Raw genomic sequence first — 19,640 nt, forward strand, 5'->3', positions numbered from 1 at the left:
AATGGTTGGCTTTTTTTTTTTTTTTTTTTTTTTTTTTTTTAATTCAGTTTTATTGAAATACATTCACACATCATACAATCATCCATGATATGCAATCCACTGTCCACAGTATGATAACATAGTTATGCATTCATCACCACAATCTATCTCTGAACATTTTCCTTACATCAGAAAGAACCAGAACAAGAATAAAAAATAAAAGTGAAAAAAAAAAACACCCAAATCATCCCCCCATCCCACCCCATTTGTCCTTTAGTTTTTATCCCCATTCCTCGAATGGTTGGCTTTTGTTAATATTACAGTTGTTTCTACCACATGGCTGCCATATGCTGGAACTGCGCTGGGCCCTAGCAGATTCAGCAGGGACCAAGACAGGCCCCTACCCTCAAGAAGTGCATAGATTCCAAAGGAAGCAAAAGTAAAGTGGCAAATGTAACACGGTGTCCTAAAGTCTGGAAAGCACAGGGAGCTGTGAGAGCAGAGAGGGGGCATGTGGGCTCTAATTGGGGGGGTCTGTCAGTGAAGGCTTGAAGGAGAACAGGAAATTAACTAAATAAAGCAGGGGGAAGCCAGTGACGATGCTAATTTCCACCTTGAGGGAGCATATGCATATACAAAGCCCTGGACGGTGAAGGGATTTTCAGGAATGGACAGAAGTTCAGTCTAACCATTACACGGAGTGATGGGTGGGGTAGTGGGTAAGAAACGAAGTTGGAGAAGAAAGCAGGGCAGAGCGATCTCCTGGGCCTTTATACGACATTTTAAAGACTTTGTGCTTTATCCTATAGGCAATGGAGAGCCCTAGAAGGGGTTTAAGCAGGAAGAGGAACCACTACCATTTTGGTTTTGGAAATACCACTTATGTCAGGTTTGTGCAACAGGCTGGAAGAAGGCAGGACTGCAGATGAGGATTTATGATATTGTAGCTGTTTGGGCCAGAAGTAATGGTGGCCGAGAGGAGGAATGGGAAAAGGTGGAACAGATCTAAGGAGTTTAGTAGGAGGCAGAGTGAGCAGGAGGATTGTGGAGGTGAGGGGCAGGGAGGAACCCAGGGTGGCTGCCAGGTTTCGGCAGTGGGCACACCCAGCGGGGCGGGGCCCCTATCGACTTCTGGCACTTGATTGCTGGGTGGTGCCCACCCACAGGCTCCCTGCCCCTGTACTGAGTTCATGGAGAAGCCCTTTCCCTCCCATCAACCTTATGTAATTCAATTCCAACATTTATTTAGCACCTACTAGGAACCAGGAACTAAGGAGACTTCTCCCAGCTCCTTTAAGGGTTTTAACTGGTTGACTGAAGAGGCTTTTGAGCTGGGATAGAAGGTGAAGATGGAAAGGGGAGAAAGGTCTGTATTCAGACCCTTTCTTCTCTCCCAGGGCTTAGAGGAACTTGCCCCTGACTCCACACGCCTGTCATAGGAAAGATGCAAAGAACAACAGTAGGGTTTTAAACAAGGCCTCTGGGCCCAAACCCTATTAGATGAGGCAGTCACCCCTGGTCTCTTTTTCTGCTCTGACAATTTGAAAATTCTGTGTTCTGCTGTTGTGAGATCCAGGGAACAAGGAGAGCCCACACGACTTGCTGCCTGCCATGGAATAGATTCACTCCTTGGAATCAAAACATTTCCCCAGAGGTCTCCAGTTAGCAGGGAGACAATAGCCCATTACTAGCTGGGGGATGTATTAACTTCTTACCAATTCGCTATCACATTAGTACTGGCAGATTAGAGGATTGTTCTTTCCTGAGCCTAGAAAGAGGCCTGTTTTTTAGAAAGATGAGAGGCCTAGGGTCATCCTGGAGTGTCTCGGCACAGGAAAATAATAACAGTAACAGCATTTACTTTTTATCAGGCACTCTAAATTCATAATTTCGAAATGTTCATGATTCTGCAAGGTAATTATTGTTCCCATTTGCAGATGATGAAACTGAGGTTGAGTTAGGTTAAGTTTCTTAGGTAAGGTTACATGGCTAACAGGTGGTTGGACTGAAATTCAACCAGCCAAGGCCTATCTGGCACCAATGCCTTCTTCTTGATGACAACATGGTCATTACGCACTGCTCCCTGGGGCCCCTGCCTCCCTGCTAGGTCCCCCTATCCCTGCAATAGTCAGGTCCCAGAAGGATGTTTTCTTCTCGTACTTTTACTCATGGCTGTTTGTACCCAGAAGTGGAAATTCCTGGGAAAGTTGGGCTGTATAGAGGCCAGGCTGCTGGGGAGAAGTCTGGAATGGTACAGTCTCCTTGGCCGTCTGGGCTCTTTTTTATTCCTCCCTCCCCAGCTGGGGGTCTCCTAGGCACTGCAGAGTCCTACTCTTCCTCCCAGCATGTTCCAGGATCCCAGGACCCCTAGGGGCTTGCTATTCCTCCTCCCAGCCTGGCTCTGAGAACCCTCTTCCCCTTCCCCCTGCTCAGGGACATTGTCCAGGGCCTCAGCCTACTGACCTGAGACTGCCTCCTGGGTTTAATTTCCACAGCTAATGCCCCCAAATCCAGGGCTGAGACACCAGGCCAGGGTACAGCCTGCAGAGCTCATTCATGTGAAATAGATGTCAGGTGACCATGGCAGGAGAGGGGAAAGCCCTTAGAATGCCCATGGTAGTTGCCCCCTGCCTCTTTCCCAAGCCTGGGCTCCCTGCCACTGCCCCATGCAACTTTCAGGGAAAAAAGAAAAGTTCTGATCTAAAACTGAAACCCATGGTATTCTTGGGGTCACAAGACTTCAACTGTGCCCCTGGGCAAATCTTAGTGACACTAGGTCCTTGAGCAGGACTGAGCAGCCTCCGGGGCTTGGCAGCTGCTGTGGTTCCTCACCTTTGCTGGGTGGTGAACCAACACCGGGCAGGCCTGGGAGTTGGCAGGACCCTGGGGAAGCCCCCAACATAGTCCTGCTGGTCCATGGCTGAAGGAGGTACCCCACCTCCACCCCAGCAATTTGTCTGCGGGCAAAGACCTATCTCGCCTCTTCCAGACCTGGGGCTGCCTCTGATCAGGAAACCTGTCTAAGTCTCTTGGCCTGCTGGATCTTGCTTCAGCATCCCCTCCTTGTTAGCACCGGCCCCACCCTCTGGAGTTTGGAACATGCCTTCCTGCCACCACCTCCACCCACACTACAAACACTCCACATCTTATATCTGGAGAAACCCACACCCCCACACCCACACACCTATGTACAGTCACTCCCAACACAAAACGCATATAATTCCTCAACCAACAGCAAACAACCTCCTACCCCCGCCAAGACAGCCCTGACATTTATATGTGTGAATTCCTCAGGGGCTGAAAGCCAGCTGTTTCCAGTTGCCAGAAGCGCCTGCACTAACCCTCTTCAAGGTTTGACCACACAGGAAACCCATGCGAGAAGGCCCAGTCTGTGATAGACAGGGCGCTTCCTGCCCTACTCTCCCTCCCCAGAAGGCCTCCTCCCTGTCCGCCCCTCCCTTCCGGCCTCCATGCGGCAGTGTCGGGCGCCCCCGTGTGCGCCGGAGAGGCCCTGCAGCGTGGTCGCCGGGATCCCCAGCTTCCCTCCTTCTCCGCCTGCAGCCCCCCGCATCCCCTCCTCCAGAGCCCACTCTACTTCCAACAGGCCTCCTTCCAGCTAGATGCACTTCCTTTTTTTCTCTCTCTGAATATTGTCTTGCTTATTATCATTTAATATAAAATATCCCATGCATATAAGAGAACATATGTAACAAAATATTAGTTAGGAAACATAATGTAAATAACACCCTGGAACCCACCACCCAACAGGAGAACTGGAACATCTTCACCCCACGCTCTCCACCTCCCCCAGCGACAGGTAACCACTGTCCTAAATTTTGTGTATACTATTCCTTTGCTTTTAAAGAAAGAACAAACCAATTTCATCACATAGCTACATATGCCTAAATTATCTGTTTGTGTGGATTTGCTTGTTTTGAAGTTTTTTAAAAATGGCATGCTTGTTATAGTCTTCTGGGACTTGTTCTCATTCAACACTGTTTCTAAGACTCTGCTGTGTCATTACTGGCAGTCACTGCTCATTATTTTCTCTGCTATATACTATTCCACAGTGCCAGTTATTTAGCTACTGTCTCTTGGATCCAAAATCATTCATCTGAACTCTGGTCTGTGTGTCCTGGGGCTGGGGATTTGAAAACCCCTTTTCTCAGTTGTCAGCTGGTGTCCTGCTACATTTTGCCATTAGGGGGGCTGAAAACAGGTTAGAACGTGGGAATTGGGGAGAAGGGACTGCCTGCCTGCCTTTTTATCTGCTGCTTTTCACTGAGGCCCCAGCAGAGCACTAGCTCTACCCTCCTGCTTCTGTCCTCACTCCCAGAACCAACCTCTTTTCATCCTCTGAGAGGCACCAGCTTCCCCAGAGGGTCTGAGCCCATTTGGGTCTGTAGACCTAAGCTTCTGCGTCTACAAACCCTCCTCTTCCCTCATGCTCCCCAGCCCTGGTGGTGGTAGCTATTTCCTGCTGCTTTTCCTAGGATTACCTCAGCACTCCTTTTGTCTTCTTTCATCCATCCAGTGCCCTTGTAACGAACTCCCTGTACTCAATCCCCTTGACTTAAAATACTCAATTTTACCTGGACCTTGGCCTGAGATTGTGTGAATAGGCCATAATTTATTTACCCATTCTCCTTTTGATATATATTTGGTTTGTTTCCACTCCTTTACCATTTGAACAATGGTGTTAAGTACATGTTGTCCATGTTTCTTGGTACACAAGACAAAAGTTTCTTTACATATATATGAGAAGTGAGATGCAAACTTCCATTTGACAAGTACTATCAAATTGTTTTCCTATTTACACTCTCATCAGCAACTTGTACAAAATCCTGTTTATCCACATCCTCTCTCAATTCCGCATATCCCTCCCTGAGTCATGAATGCGTGGAAGGGTTTTGGGGGCTAGGAACTTGGGAGTCAAGGGAGGCAGAGGGGCATGGAGGCTGGCAGTGGAAGGGCCCACAGGCCCGTGGGTCCCAGCCCAAGCCAGACAAGGCGTTTCCTGCCCCTGCGGGGGGGCGAGGCTGGCCAGCCTGCGGCAGGCTCACTCAGGCTCGAATAGAGCTATCCACCTTGGGGCCCGTTTCTTGCATTGGTCCTGGGCAAATCATTTACACCCTCCCTGTCTATAAGATGGGGGCAGCAAGCTGTGGTGGGTTAAATTGTTTCCTGCAAAAGATAAGCTAAGGTCCTAACCCCCAGTACCTCAGAATGTGAACTTATTTGGCAATAGAGTTGTAAATGGAATTAAATTAAGATGAGGTCGTCCTGGAGTAGGATAGGTCTGACTCCATTATGGCTGGCGCCCTGATGAGAAGAGATGCACAGGGGAAAAGGCCACGAGAGGACAGAGCAGAGACTGAAGTGCCGCTGCAAGCCAAGGAGCACCCAGGACTGCCAGCAAAGCACCAGAAGCTAGGAAGAGGCACGGAAGGATTCTCTCCTACAGGTCGACAGCATGGCCCCTGTCAACACCTTGATTTTGGGCTTCTGGCCTTCACAACTGTGAGGCAATACATTTCCGTTGTTTTAAGCCACCCAGTTTGTGGCACTTTATTACAGCAGCCCAGGGAAACTAATATGTACACAGGTCCTATTAATAAGCATTGTTGTTAGGATGTCTGCACATAGCAGATGCTCACTAAATGTATTTCCTTTCATCCTCTGCTTCCTTGCTGAAGCTGCTTCTTTTAGCGGAAAGTGGAAGAAAATAAAAGCTACAACTCCCAAGCAAATCACAGTTTTGATCTCCATCATCATCAACACAGCATTAGTTAATTGCTTATGCACAGGAGGGAAACGTGAATTAGCTTCCATGGAAATTTTAAAAAGGAAACAAGTTTAAAATTTAATTAGAGCCCTTGCACGGCCAGTTTCTCTCGGAACTTTTGGTTGATAATTAAAGTGAGGCTGTGTGACTCAGGACTCCCCTTCCTGACTCACTTCCAGTACACTTTCACTCTCAGCCAGGACCTCCACTCAGAGGACAGAGAAGAGGCAGGTGGAGGAGGCAGACCCCACCCTCCCCCACCCATCCCTCCAGGTCCTGGGCTACCACCTCTCAAGTTCTGGTCAGCGGGGAGGAGGTCAGTTAGGAGGAATAGAGAGCTGCTCAGAAGCAGTGATTTCAGGGACGCAGGACAGGATCAATGTCCCAAAGCCACCTGCTCACCCGACTCACTGCCAACCTAAGATTTCACAATGGAGGTTTAACTTAGCTGCAAAAATTCTTGGGGAAGGCATTCCCACTGAGCGATTGACAATTTACAGAGGTCATCAGTCCAGCCGCCCTTCCCATACTGCAACCCCACTTTAGCATCCCAGATCCAGCTAATGGAGGTCTTGGCTTGCAGGCTGATGGTGCTCATCATCTCACAGAGCAGCCTGGATGGCTCGGACTGCTAGAAGGCTCTATCTGTCCACACTGGTCAGCCTCTGCCAGTGAGCGGCAGGCCTGGGCCAGGTTGGGAGGAGGACAGGATGGGCCAGACCCTGTCTCTGCCCTCGGGGCAGACCAGGTCCAGAGTGAGGGTGGGAGCAGGACTTGTCCTGGAAGAGTCACCCAATGGCCTGGACATTTCCAGGCGCTGTCAGGGGGCACCTCCAGCCCAGCCCTGACCCTGCGGCCTCCCTTCCAGCTGCCCAAGCCACTAAGCTGGGGTTGCTCCAAGCTGGAGCTATGCTGCCTCCCAGGAGAGGCCCAGTGATTTTCAAATGTCAGCATGTAACAATCAGGGATTGTTGAAACAAATTGCCTTGACCCCCACCCCCACCAAGGATCTGATTCAGTAGGTCTGGGGCTGCCTGAAACTTACAATTATAACAAATTCACAGCTGATACTGATGGCCCAAAGAAGCACTGATTTAGCCAGTTCCCAGGGACTTCTGGAGCCAGACAACAGCCACAGCTAGATATCATTGTCTCATCATGCCAGCCACCTGCCCCGGCCTGGCCAGCCAGGCTCACTAGGCACCTAGTCACATGACTGCAGGGACGCAGAAGGGTCTGCACACACTTTCCTAACCCCAGCCCAAGACCTTTCCAGAGGCTAGGGTCACAGCCCACTGGGGACACCACCCACCCCTTCCTCCAGGGCTCAGAGAATTATTCATTCACTTAACAAATATTTATTGAGTTCCTGCTACATGCAGGATTCTGTGCCAGATGTGGGAGATACAGCCGTGAACATGGGAGACATTTTCCTGCCCTGCCTGGAGTTTAGAGACTCATAGAGGACACAGGGAAATAAATATAAATTCACACGCTTGAGGGGCGCCCCAAAGGACCAGGAGAGGATGCTCAGAAGCCCCACCTCTGAAGGGCCAGGGAAGGCTCGGAGAAAGTGGCCTGTGCTCTGAGATTTGAAGGAAGAGTCTGAACTCACCAGGCAGAGGGGTGGGGTGGGAAGGGCTCCTGTGAAGAGGGGGAAGCAGGAAGCAGCCCTCCTGGAGCTGTGACCTAGCCACAGCCAAGGGGAAAGTCAATCCACCTGGAGGTGAGCCTCCTCCAAGACTTTCTGGGCTTGGAACAGAGGAGGGAGATGGCAGGGAAATGTTTCCCAACCCAAGGCCCACGCCTATTTAAAGGTTTAATATTGTAAAAGTTCTGGGATCGGGAGACAGAGGGCTAAATAATTCAGAAAGCAAATGGAGAAGCAGCTGTTGCTGCTGCTGTCTGAGGTTCCTGCCCGGCCGGCCACAGCAGGATCCCTGGCCTCCTGGGGGAAACAGCAGAGGCAGATGTGTAGGGGGCAGCCGAGGAGGAGCGATCTCAAAGCCAGCCTTGAGGCCGGCTTGGCCGGCTTTGTTTCTCAAGGCACTTTCCCAGGCATCCCCCCCTCCTCTCAGCCCATCTTCCCACGGCCCTGCCAGGGCAGATAATGAGACTCAGGGGGGTGGGTGACCCGCCCATGGTCACCTGCAGGCTGAGCAAGGGCTGGAACCCAGGGCTCCTGAACCTCCCCTTCCTTGCACCCCAGACAGGATCCCTCCCCTCTGCATGGCAGCTTTCACTGTTCACCCTGTTTTCTCTTCTCTCTTTCATCTTCTGGCCCTTGGGATAACCCTGAGAGGTGCATCAGGGATTACTGAGGCTGGAGCAGCCACAAGAGACCTAGTTCTGTGTGTGGCTTTGGTTCCTTTAGGCTGTGTGATCTTGGGTGAGTCCCATCCCAAGTCTCATTCCCTGGACCTTCACATCCTTACATCCTCCTCTGTGGGGTGTTAAACAATTAATATTTAAAGAGGATATAATCATGACTCATACAGATTTAAAATGTAAAAGAGCTTAACTCATTAACTAATGAGGAAACCTTTAAGATAGTGTGTCCCACTATCTTAAAAACCTAAGGGCCACACATTTATAGCCAGATAAGGAATGAATTTACAAATGGATGCAAAATGGGTCACTACCCACAGGAGATAATCAATTACATTCCATTGGTCACAATTTGCATTTCTATAAACAGGAGTTAATTGCCTGACAGTTTTTACAAGGTTAATGCCTGTCTCTACAGAACTGTCAAAGACAAACCAGGCAGAGATAATCTGGATGGAAGAGCTAGCCAGTAGCAGAACATCCACTTAATCTCAAGTCTAACAATTTTCCTTACAAGGATAAAACCTGAGATCTTTGATCTCTCCTAGCTCTGACATTCTCTGGTTCCAAGCCCCATTCTCCCTTCCAATTGCTCCCTCCAGGGACTTCCTCCCAGGAGAGGCTCCCCTCCCCTCAGCTCAACCCAGGAGCACAAGAATAAAGCATCCCCTACCCTCTCTGGACACCAGAGACTGCATTTGAGAAAAATTGGTTTTCTGGCTCCTTCTTTTGTCTGGGCCCAGAGGCAGGATGCTTGTCCACTTTGACTTGAAGTATTTAATGAATAGCACATAAGTTAGGAACCCTAATTATGAAATGCCCTTGTGTTAATAAGTACCTTTCAATTCACGCAGGGAGATAACACACACAAATAAAGAGGGAAGAAAAGCCATTATCTTGAAATGTCTGGACTCCTACCTGGGCTGAGCCCTGTTGAAGTCATTATTGGTAATTATGGGCTATTAGCAGCACTAATTAGTTACAGGTATGACTGGGCAGCACGTGGTCCCTCCAAGACAAGGAAGCTAAGGGCACCTTTCTGTTTTTAGTTCCCTTCCATCTTTCTTTTTGTGGGTGCCGTCCACTCAACCCTTCCACTCCATGGAGGCTTTCACACCAACTGTTTTGTTATCCTAAGTTTTCTTTTGTGACTGGGAACTCCAGAAACCTTAAAGAGCCTTCCTAATTCTCCTAATTTCTCAACTCAGTGATTTGGCTTCTCCCTCCCAGGGGGAACATTAAAGTGGTCTTTAGGGCCTGAGTTGGGAGGGCCATAGAAGAAAAGTGACTTGCCCAAGGTCATACCGCTTGGCTATATCTGACTAAAGAGGAGTGGGGAGGAGGGATAAGAAGTAGGAGAAGGAGAAGGAGGAGGAGGAAAAGGGAGAAAAGCTGGGACCTTAGGATGGATCTTTGAGGCTACTGCAGATTTTCTGAAGTGGTGGTAGTGGTGGGCCTGGGGAGCAGGGCAGCTCCTTCAAGAGGCCAGTTCAGCAAGACAAAGGGTGATTCCCCTTCATCTACCCATTATTCCAGCCAAAGTGTTTGTGGAATATTAAATGTGGCCACCCATTCTTTGCTGCTTCTCCTCTCAGAGGTTGAGGCTGTTTCTTCACCCCTTGAGTCTGGCCTGACACTGAGACTTGCTTTGACCAGTAGAATGTAGCAGAAGAGACATTGCATGAGTTCTAGAACCTGGGTCTCAAGATACTTGCAACTTCAGCTTTCTTTCAAAACACAGATTGCTGCGTAAGGAAGCCAGTCTCATCTCCTGGGGGATGAGAGGCCATATGGAGGAGAACAGAGAAGCTGCAGCCCACAGTCAGTCCAAAGCTCCAGACATGTAAGTAAATCCATCTGAGATCTTCCAGCCAGCCCCACCCAACCAGCAGCAGAATGAATGCATCCACATGAGCCCGGGTGAGCTCTCCTCCTGAGAACAGCAGAACTGCCCATCAGTCTACAGAACTGTGAGAAATAATATTTATTGTTCGAAGCCACTAAATTTGGGGGTGGTTTGTTACATAATACACTGATAGTTCCCATTTTGTATACACACCCTGTGCTTTTCTCATGCTGTTTTCTCAGTTTGGAATGGCCCATTGTGGCCATTCCAAACATTATCTTCACATGTGCAATCACACATTCACCCCAAGAACCAGCCCAAAGAACCCCACCTCTAGGCAGCAATTCCCAGTTCCCCAATCAGAAGAGATATTGCCCTCCTCTGATTTCCCACAGCCCTTCATCTGCACCTCCCTTATCATGTTGCCACCCTTTCTTCTCGCTCTGCAGATATTTATGTGTCTGATTTCTTCGCTGGGCAGTTGACTCTTTGAGAGTGGAGGCTCTGTTAAGTCCCAAGCCCCTGCACTGTTCTAGTCACTGCCTCTATAGCAGTGAGCAAGACAGGTTCATCCCTGCCCCCATCAAGTGACATTCTACTTTGTGAAGACGGACAAAGCTACGTAAATGAACAAGAAAAAGTCAGATGGGACCTAGTGCTATGCCAGCCGTTAAAACTGAGTGATGTTATTTCAAGTGACTAGACAGATTCTTAAGTTGGGTCCCAGGGGAGGCATCCATGAAGAAGTGACATTTAAGCTGAAATTCAAATGTCAAAGAAAGACCAGGCATTTAAATTCAGAGTTAAAACATCGCAGGCAAAGGGAACAGCTAGAACGAAGGGACAGAAAGAAGTAAAAGAATCTGGAACAGAAGAGGACTGACTGAAGCAAATGAAGTGTAAGGTCCACGGGCCTTTACATATTCCTCCAAAACTCTGTACTTATTTGTATTTGTCATTTTATATTATTTTTCTAATCTCCCTCCTCCCATTGCCCACAATTTGTACAAAACCTAGGTCTGCCCCTGGGCTGGGGCCCAGGGGAGAAAAGAAGTAGAAGATGTGGTTAGAGAAGAATGTCAGGGCCAGGCCTTGTAGCAAAGAGCTTGAATTTTATTCTAAGTGCAATTTGAATCCATTAGAGATCCTAAAGCAGTAGTGAAACAAACTGATTGATGTTTTTCAAGTTTGACTCTGGTTGCTATGTATAGAGTGGATTGTAAGGAGGCAAGAGTGGAAGCAGGGAGAACTGTTAGGAAGCTACTGTACAGGTTATGGCTTGGACTACGGGGGAAGCATTGAAAATAATGAAAAGTGGTCAGAAGTGGATGGTGTTAGTGTTTGTTGAGATGGGGACAATGAAAGGAGAAGCAGGTTTTAAGGAAGGGAATCAAGAGTTATAGTTTGACCATGTTAAGTTGAAGATGCTTATTAGATATCTGCAATGGTTTTTAGATGTGGCCAGAAATTTTTTGATGCTCCTTCCTTTAAAAAGTGGAGCCTAATTCTCTTTCCCTTAAGTGTAGGCTAAACTTCTGAACTCAGTTCTATGACTAGAATATTGTGGAAGTGATGGTATGTGACTTTAGAGATCAGGGCATAAAAGGCATCGTGGCTACCTTCTTGCTGTCTCTTCTGGATCCTTCACTCTGGGATAAACCAGCTGCCATTTTGAGTAGCTCTCTGGAGAGGTCTCCATGGCAAGTTGAGGCTTCCTACCAATAACAAACACTAATTTTTAAGAAAGGAAGGGAGATGAGGTCAAGCGTAGTGGGTGGAAGGCAGGGGAGTGGTAACTGGAGAAGCTATGAGGAAGACCTTGCAAAATTGCAACTGTCCTATTTGAAACCTCTAGGCTGTTCTTTAGAAGTCTCTTTAACTCAGCCTAAGGGTACTCACACTATCAGAACCTGTTTGCATCACCTTTATTCACATTAAGGCAACCCTGATGACAGATTAAAGTGTTCACCTTCCCAGGGATATTTGCATTCTATCAAGAGATATACATCTGAGAAATAAAGGTAATCATTTAATGGGAAGTGGGAAGATTTCTTGAAATCCTACCCTTGGGTATTTGCTTACTACTTAAGGCCACTCTGGTGAGGCAGCATCCCTCAGAGCCAAGAGGTGGCTAAATAAAGCAAAGATTCAGGAAAGAAGCACCCAGCTGAGAACCACTGTATTTGGAGAAAGTGGATCAGTCTATTAGCTCTGACATCAGAATGGAGCTGCCTGGAGCTGGCAGCAAAGAGAACCCACTGTGAAAACCCTTACGTGGCCTAAATCGAAGGAAGGAGGGAGGAGAGGCAAGTGAGAAGGGAGGCCAGCCTTCCCTAAAAATAACAATGAGAAGACATTTAAGTTCTCTGCTGGTCTTGGACTCAGGGTGTGGAGATGAGGGATCTGTGTCCATCCTGAAAACCTCCTCAATCCACTAAGGGAGACCTTAGTGGAACTGAGTGACAATGCCCTTCCTTTTAAATATTTTTAGATTAGACTCTCATAAACTCTACCTGGGGTGGGCAGTGAGAGAAATTTCAGAGATCTGGGAAACAGAAGAGGCTATAGGGACACAGGTGATGTGGAGTCTAGGGAATTCAGTTGTCTGAACTCCCCACCAGGGCCAGGACTACCTTGAGGCCAGGAGGCTCCTAAGACACAGAATGTAAGGAGACACTGCCTCTCTCAAGATCACGCAACGGCAGGGTTGGCCCCTGAGAGTGGGTGCCTGTCTAAACTCTGGGCCCTACGTGCCTTGCTTGCCCCACCCTAATCCCAACACTGCTCCCCGACACCAACTCTTCTTTGGCTCTCACCCTGTCCTAGAAATTAACAAAATAGGATAGAGGGACGCAGCAAACTCTGTTCTCTCTTGCAGGACTGCTGCTTTCATGAGGTTGAGTCTCTGACACTGCTCCCTTTGGCCTGTGCTCTCAAACCCATTCATCAGTTAGAGTCTATGGGGAAAACAGAAACTACTTTCTGGGTTCTAAACAGAAAGGCCCAGATTCACTCACCCCTGTCAGCTCACTCTGCAGAGTCTTTGCATAGTTACCACCTGGCAATCAGGGCCACAGCTTCTCAGACATTTTAGACATGTCAACATCTTTATATTGACAGGGTATCTGAGCTTAGCCTTCCCAAACCTCCAGTTGCCCAGAGTTTCCTATGTAGGACCTAATAATGGACAATTTGAACCCTTCTCCTAAATATGGTCACATAGATTATTCCCCCACTCTCCAGTGTCCCTTCCTGAAGCACGTAAGGACTGGAACTGTTTTAAATGCTTACAATCAAGGACTGGGGAAGATACTTTAAAATACGCTGATCTGGCTTCCCAACTCCCCTAGCAGAGCCAGTGTCCAGGAGATCTAGACCACAGTTAGGGCTTTAGCCATTCCCCCCATCATGTATTCCTGCCCTACATACATCCATAAATCCCTTCTGTATGCAGTGAGCCATTTGGTGCTTCTTCCTGGAACTCTGTGCTCTACATCTGACCAGTATAAGAATATAGCGAAACCTGAGCTCACTGTTGATGATTTGGATTAAAGCCATGGTGACCATTTAAACCAAAATGCATTTATTGCTCTGAATATTTCATGACAGGTAGAGTAGGACAACTGACATGATTTATTGAAGGCTGGTTACCCATCATGGGTATAATGCATTTTGCTGCGAAGTGTCAGCCAAAGGGAAATTAGTTTCAAGAGACAAGTCTAATGTGGCCAAGTGGTTATTATTCAAGCTCATTCTGGCTTTTGACAAAACTTATTTCAGGGACTGCTCATCATGAGGGCCTTCCAGTTACCATTCAGTCTTGGAGAGGGAGTGCCTCTGTCATCTCACAGACACAGCACACTGGCCTAAGAAGAAGCTTTCTCTAGCAGGGACTGATTTCTGACATCTGAATTGGATCCCATGTGTAGCTATTCTACTCTCCTCTATGAGGAATGGAAAAGAAGTAAATAGGCTTAGTTACTTAGGAAGGATTTAGTTTGACAGAAGAGAATCTCATAGTAATAAGCAGCTCTGTGCTCTCTTGCTGGAATGCTGTTTTCATTGTGTTGAGTGTCCTACACTAATCCTTTGGTCCATACTGTCAAACTCACTTAACAGTCAGGATTCTGCTCAAGGAAGAGAAATCACTCTAGATACGTTTCAATTTGCTAACGCTGCCATTATGTAAAACAGCAGAAATGGATTGGCTTTTATAAAGGGGGTTTATTTGGTTACAAATTTACCATCTGAAGGCCATAAAAATGTCCAGATGAAGGCATCAACATGAGTATACCTGCACTGAAGGAAGCCAATGCGTTCGGAAAACTTCTGTTAGCTGGGATCCTGGGTTGTGTTCCAGCTTCTCTCTCAGCTGCTCTGCATTCTTCAAAATGTTGCTCCAGCTTCTCTGGAGCAAACACTGGGCTAGCATCTCCAAAGTGTCAGCAAAAGACTGCTTTCAGTGGCCATCTACAAAATGTCTCCCAGCTGCTTTCCAAAATGTCACTCTCAGCTGCTCTGAGGTTCCAGTGATTAAATCAAGAGCCCACATCTCCATGGAAATAATCTAATCAAAGGCATTACCCACAGGTGGGTGGGTTACATCTCCGTGGAAACATCCAATCAAGAGGTCACACCCTAATCAAAAAGATTAATCTGCCCCTGCAAGACAGCATCAAAGAATATGGCTTTTTCTGGGGGCATAATATGTACAGACTGGAACAATATCCTAAGCAGAAAGGGATTTGATAAGGGAAAATAGTTGGAAGAGCTGGAGGATTGTATAAGACCCAGGACTCTATAGAACTGACCCACCTCTGAGGCTACCACTGGAATTGTCCATCCGAACTTGACCTTCCTCTATTTTATTGATATGTAAATATTCATTCTCTAGTAAGGAAATGAAGAAACTACTAAAAATACATCATGAGAAAAAAAATACAAAACCTATTTTAGTTATGCACTCATTTTTTCTTAAAAACAAGGCTTTTCAATCCAATTTTGGACCAATTTGAGCTGCTACAGCTCTATACGAGTGTGCCTATTTCAACCCAACTTTATGAGAACTGGATGTTTTCTTTAAACATTTTTCTAACTTTTTTTAAAATTAGGAGACATTTTTATTTTTAAAAAAATGTTCAAATCGTCTTAGAACTCTCTGCCCAAGAAACTCCCAGCAGAAAGGTAGATGCCAGTAACACAGACTGAGGGAGGAATCATGTTTTTTTTCTTTAATTAAATGCTATCACACCTGAAAAATTTTATTCTTAAGGACTAATATTTATCTTCCACTTGTATGTTAATTTGTTATTTTCAGTTTGTCTTTGTGAGTTGTCTCTTATTTTTTGCCCATCTATTGAGGGCTTATTTTTAAATCATAACTTCAATGAGGTTCCTTATTTTTTTGTCAAAATATTTTTTCTGCATTTATTGAGTGACCATATGATTTTTCTCTTTTATTCTGATTATGTGGCAACTTAAATTGATTTTTAAGGTAAATATATGTTCTTTTGCATATTAATATTTTAAAAAGATTTACATGGGTGTGAAGTAAATAGGAAAAATATGAAATTACAGAAACTAAATTAAAACATTCCATTATGGGTGAATCAATCAGGATAAGATAGTCTATGCTGCAGAAGATAGTATACAACAAAAAGTTAATAACTTACATAAACAAAGGTTTAATTCTCTGATGTGGGTTAGTGGGGCTCTTCTCCATTCAGTGGTTCAAGGTATTCTCTACCTCAATATGTTGCTTGCATATTTTTACCCTTTCTGTTGTTCTTTCTTCCTTTCTGATGTTCCAAGATTCTATCTTTTTATTATTTCCTTTCAGTTTGGAGAATTTCCTTTAGCTATTCTTTTAGGATAGCTCTGTGGGTGACAAATTCTCTCAGTTTTCCTCCATCTGAGAATGTCTTTATTTCCTTTTCAGTCCTAAAAGATATTTTTGTGGGGTATAGAATTCTGGATTGACAGTTCTTTTCTCTCAGCACTTGAAAAACATAGTGCCATTCCTTCTGGCCTTCATGGTTTCTGATGGAACCTTCACTCAAAATGTTTTTCCCATGTAGGTAATGCATTGCTTCTCTTTTGCTGCTTTCAAGACTTTTTTGGTTTTAGTTTTCAGAAGTTTGATTAAGATGTGTCTTGTTTTCAGTTTCTTTGAATTCATTCTGTTTGGGGTTTACTCACCTTCTTGAATCTGAGGCTTATGCCTTTTGCCAAATTTAGGAAATATTCAGCCATTATTTCTTCGAATACTTTTTCAGCATCACCCTCTTTCTCCATCTCTATTCACGATTCTAATGACACAAATGTTAGCTCTTCCATTGCAGCCTGAAAGGTCCCTGAGATTCTGATTATTCTTTGTCAATCCATTTTTTTTTTCTCCTTTTAGATTAGGGGTAATTTTATCGACACCTTAAAGTTCACAAATTCTTTCCTCTGTCCGCTCCATTCTACTGTTGAGCCCAACTATTGATTTTTTTTTTTTTTGCAGACACAGATGATTGCAGTATATTTATATATTACAACATATACAGTATATTACAGTATGTTTACATCATATATGGCAATCTGTACCATCACTTCCCAGAAAAAATCATTATTCTGTTCTTCCAATCTGCTTTCCATGTGTACAAATATACATGGCTTGTTCACACACACACACACACACACACACACAGAGGAATATAAAATACACGGATAGGTTTTTTATATATCCATATTCACACAAATTCTATATATGTGCATATATGCTTATAATTATGTTTGTTTATGTATTATAGTTATATAAAACATCTGTTATTGGCACCATAATAAACAAATGTGTCAGTGAACCAAATTCCCTGCATATTTGAAATTTAATAGAGGACAAAGGTTAATATTTCAAAATAGTGGATAAATGATCAATGAAGGATATATAAGCAACTGAATAGTCACACAGAAAAACTCATTAGATCCCTGCACAAATTATTATATTCTATATGATGTATTATTCCATTAAAATATACATTATACTTAAAAATTGATTCTAGATGGAGAAAAGAGCTAATCAAAAGAACCAAAGATGAGGAAAGCAGAAGAGAACATTATATAACCTTGAGTGGAAACATCTTTCTTAAGTAATTCAGGAAGCCTAGGAATCAGAAAGGAAAAAGTAGGAAATTATTGATCACATGAAATGTTAAAAGTTTAATATAATGAAAGAGACCATCACTAAAATTAAAAGGCAAGTGGCAATTTAAGAGAAAATATTCACAACTTGGATATTAAAGTGTAAGTATCCATAAAGAGTAATAATCTCCCAAAAAGCAATAAAGAAAAGAAAAAGAACCAAATGTAAGCAATTCATAAAGTGAAAAATACAAATGCTTAATACACATAAGAAAACATGCTTGACTACATTGGTGATTGGGGGATTGAAAAGAATGGACTGAGATATATTTTTCATCTGCCAGATGAGGAAAACTTACAGACAAGTGTACATCCTGTTAGAGACCCTGGGCACACAGCCCTTTGGCCCACTGTTGGACGGATATAAGCACCCAACTATTGATTTTTACATTTGCTTTCATATTTTTAAGTTCTAAATTTTCTATTTGGTTCTTCTTTATGTCTCCTGTTTTTTTTATGTGGCATTCACATTTGTTAAAAGTGTGCTCATAATTTCTCATTGAAGCCTTTTTAAAATAGCTGCTTTAAAATTCTTGTCAGACTTCCAGGAAGATGGTGGAATAGGGAGTTTCAGGGCTCCCTCCCCTTCCAAAAACAGCTAGGGAAGAGGCAGAAACTGTTTGAAACAGCTGACCTGGGGATCCAGAGACCAGAGGATTACTGCCCAGCATCCAGGGAAGAGTGGAATGGAGACTGAGAAACTGCGGTGATAATCAGCAAGTAACTTGCTCAGATGTGGCACCCGATGCCCACCCCCCACCCTGGAGAAAAGCGGCTTTGGGTTGGCCTGGTCTCTGCCTGGTGGGCTGCTGCAGTATTGGAAGTCCACAGAAGAACAGAGGGGGACATGGCCCAGTACTGATCCAACTACTGGCTGGCCAATTTAGACTATAAGGTCCTGCTGCTTTAGCTCATCCCCAACAAAAGCTGTCACACCATTATTTTGACCCGTCAGAGGTGCAGCAGCCAGAGGGCTAAAAATACCCTGCCTTTTTAGGGCTCCTGAGAATGGGTTGCTGAAGAGCACCATTTTTTGGGCAAGCCAGGAAAGCAGAAATAAAAGCTTTGGGGCATTTGGGGCATCTTTCCTGATCTTCTCCCAAGGGCTGTTTGGAACTGGTCTGTACCCCCAGCATGGGTCCCTGGCCCTGTTTTGGCTGGGAAATGCTGACAAACCAAGTGTCAAAGAAGAGCCTTAACACAAACCCAATCAACAACAAAATCTTAGACAAGAAAAAGAAACAGACCTTAAGAATAATCTCATCAAGATAACCAGATATCAGAAAAAAGTTACAAGCCATACTAAGAAGCTGGAAAATATAGCCCAGCCAAAGGAACAAATTAAAAAGTCAGAAGAGATATGGATTTGGAAAAACTAATCAAAGATGTTCAAACAAATCTACACCAATTCAAGGAGATGAAGGAAACTATGACTAAAGAGATGAAGGATATTAAGAAGACATTGGGTGAACATAAAGAATTTGAAAGCATGAAAAGAAAAATTATGGGAATAAAAGGCACAATTGATGAGATTAAAAATATGCTAGCAGCATACAAAAGCAGATTTGAACAGGCAGAAGAAAGGATCAGCAAGCTGAAAGACTGAACATCCAAAAGCAAACAGACAAAAAACAGATAGAGAAAAGAATGGAAAAAAATGAGCAGGTTCTCAGGGAATTGAATGACAGCATGAAGCACACAAACATACATGTTCAGAAGGGGAAGAGAAGGGAAAAGGGCCAGGAAGAATATTTGAAGAAATGTAGCTGAAAACTTCCCAACTCTTATGAAAGTCATAAATATACAATTCCAAGAAATGCAATGTATTCCAAATAGAGTAAATCAGAATAGACTTACTCTAAGACACATACTAATCAGACTATCAACTGCCAAAGAGGAGAGAACCCTGAAAGCAGGAAGAGAGAAGTGATTCACCACATACAAGGGATGCCCAATAAGACTAAGTACTCAATTCTTATCAGAAGCCACAGAGACAAGAAAGCAGTTGTATGATATGTTTAAGACATTGAAAGAGAGAAACTGCCAGCTAAGAATTCCTTATCTAGCAAAACTGTCCTTCAAATGAGGGAGACACTACTCAGGATATACCCGGAAGATCTGAAAGCAGGGATGCAACAGACATTTGCACACCGATGTTCAAAGCAGCATTATTCACAATTGCCAAAAGATGGAAACAACCCAAGTGTCCATCAACAGATGAGTGGATAAACAAAATGTGCTATATACATATGATGTAATATTATTCAGCAGTGAGAAGGAATGAAGTCCTGAAGCACATGACAACATGGATGAACCTTGAGGATATTATGTTAAGTGAAATAAGTCAGACGTGAAAGGACAGATATTTTATGATCTTACTGGTAAGAACTAATTTATAATATGTAAACTCATAGACACAAAATACAGAATATAGGTTACCAGGATATAGAATGAGACTAAAGAATAGGGAGTAGTTTCTTTTTCTTTTTTTTTTTTTTTGAATTATTATTATTTTTTTAA

The sequence above is a fragment of the Choloepus didactylus genome, chromosome 2 (genome assembly GCF_015220235.1).
Source record: "Choloepus didactylus isolate mChoDid1 chromosome 2, mChoDid1.pri, whole genome shotgun sequence".
Classification (NCBI taxonomy): Eukaryota; Metazoa; Chordata; class Mammalia; order Pilosa; family Megalonychidae; genus Choloepus; species Choloepus didactylus.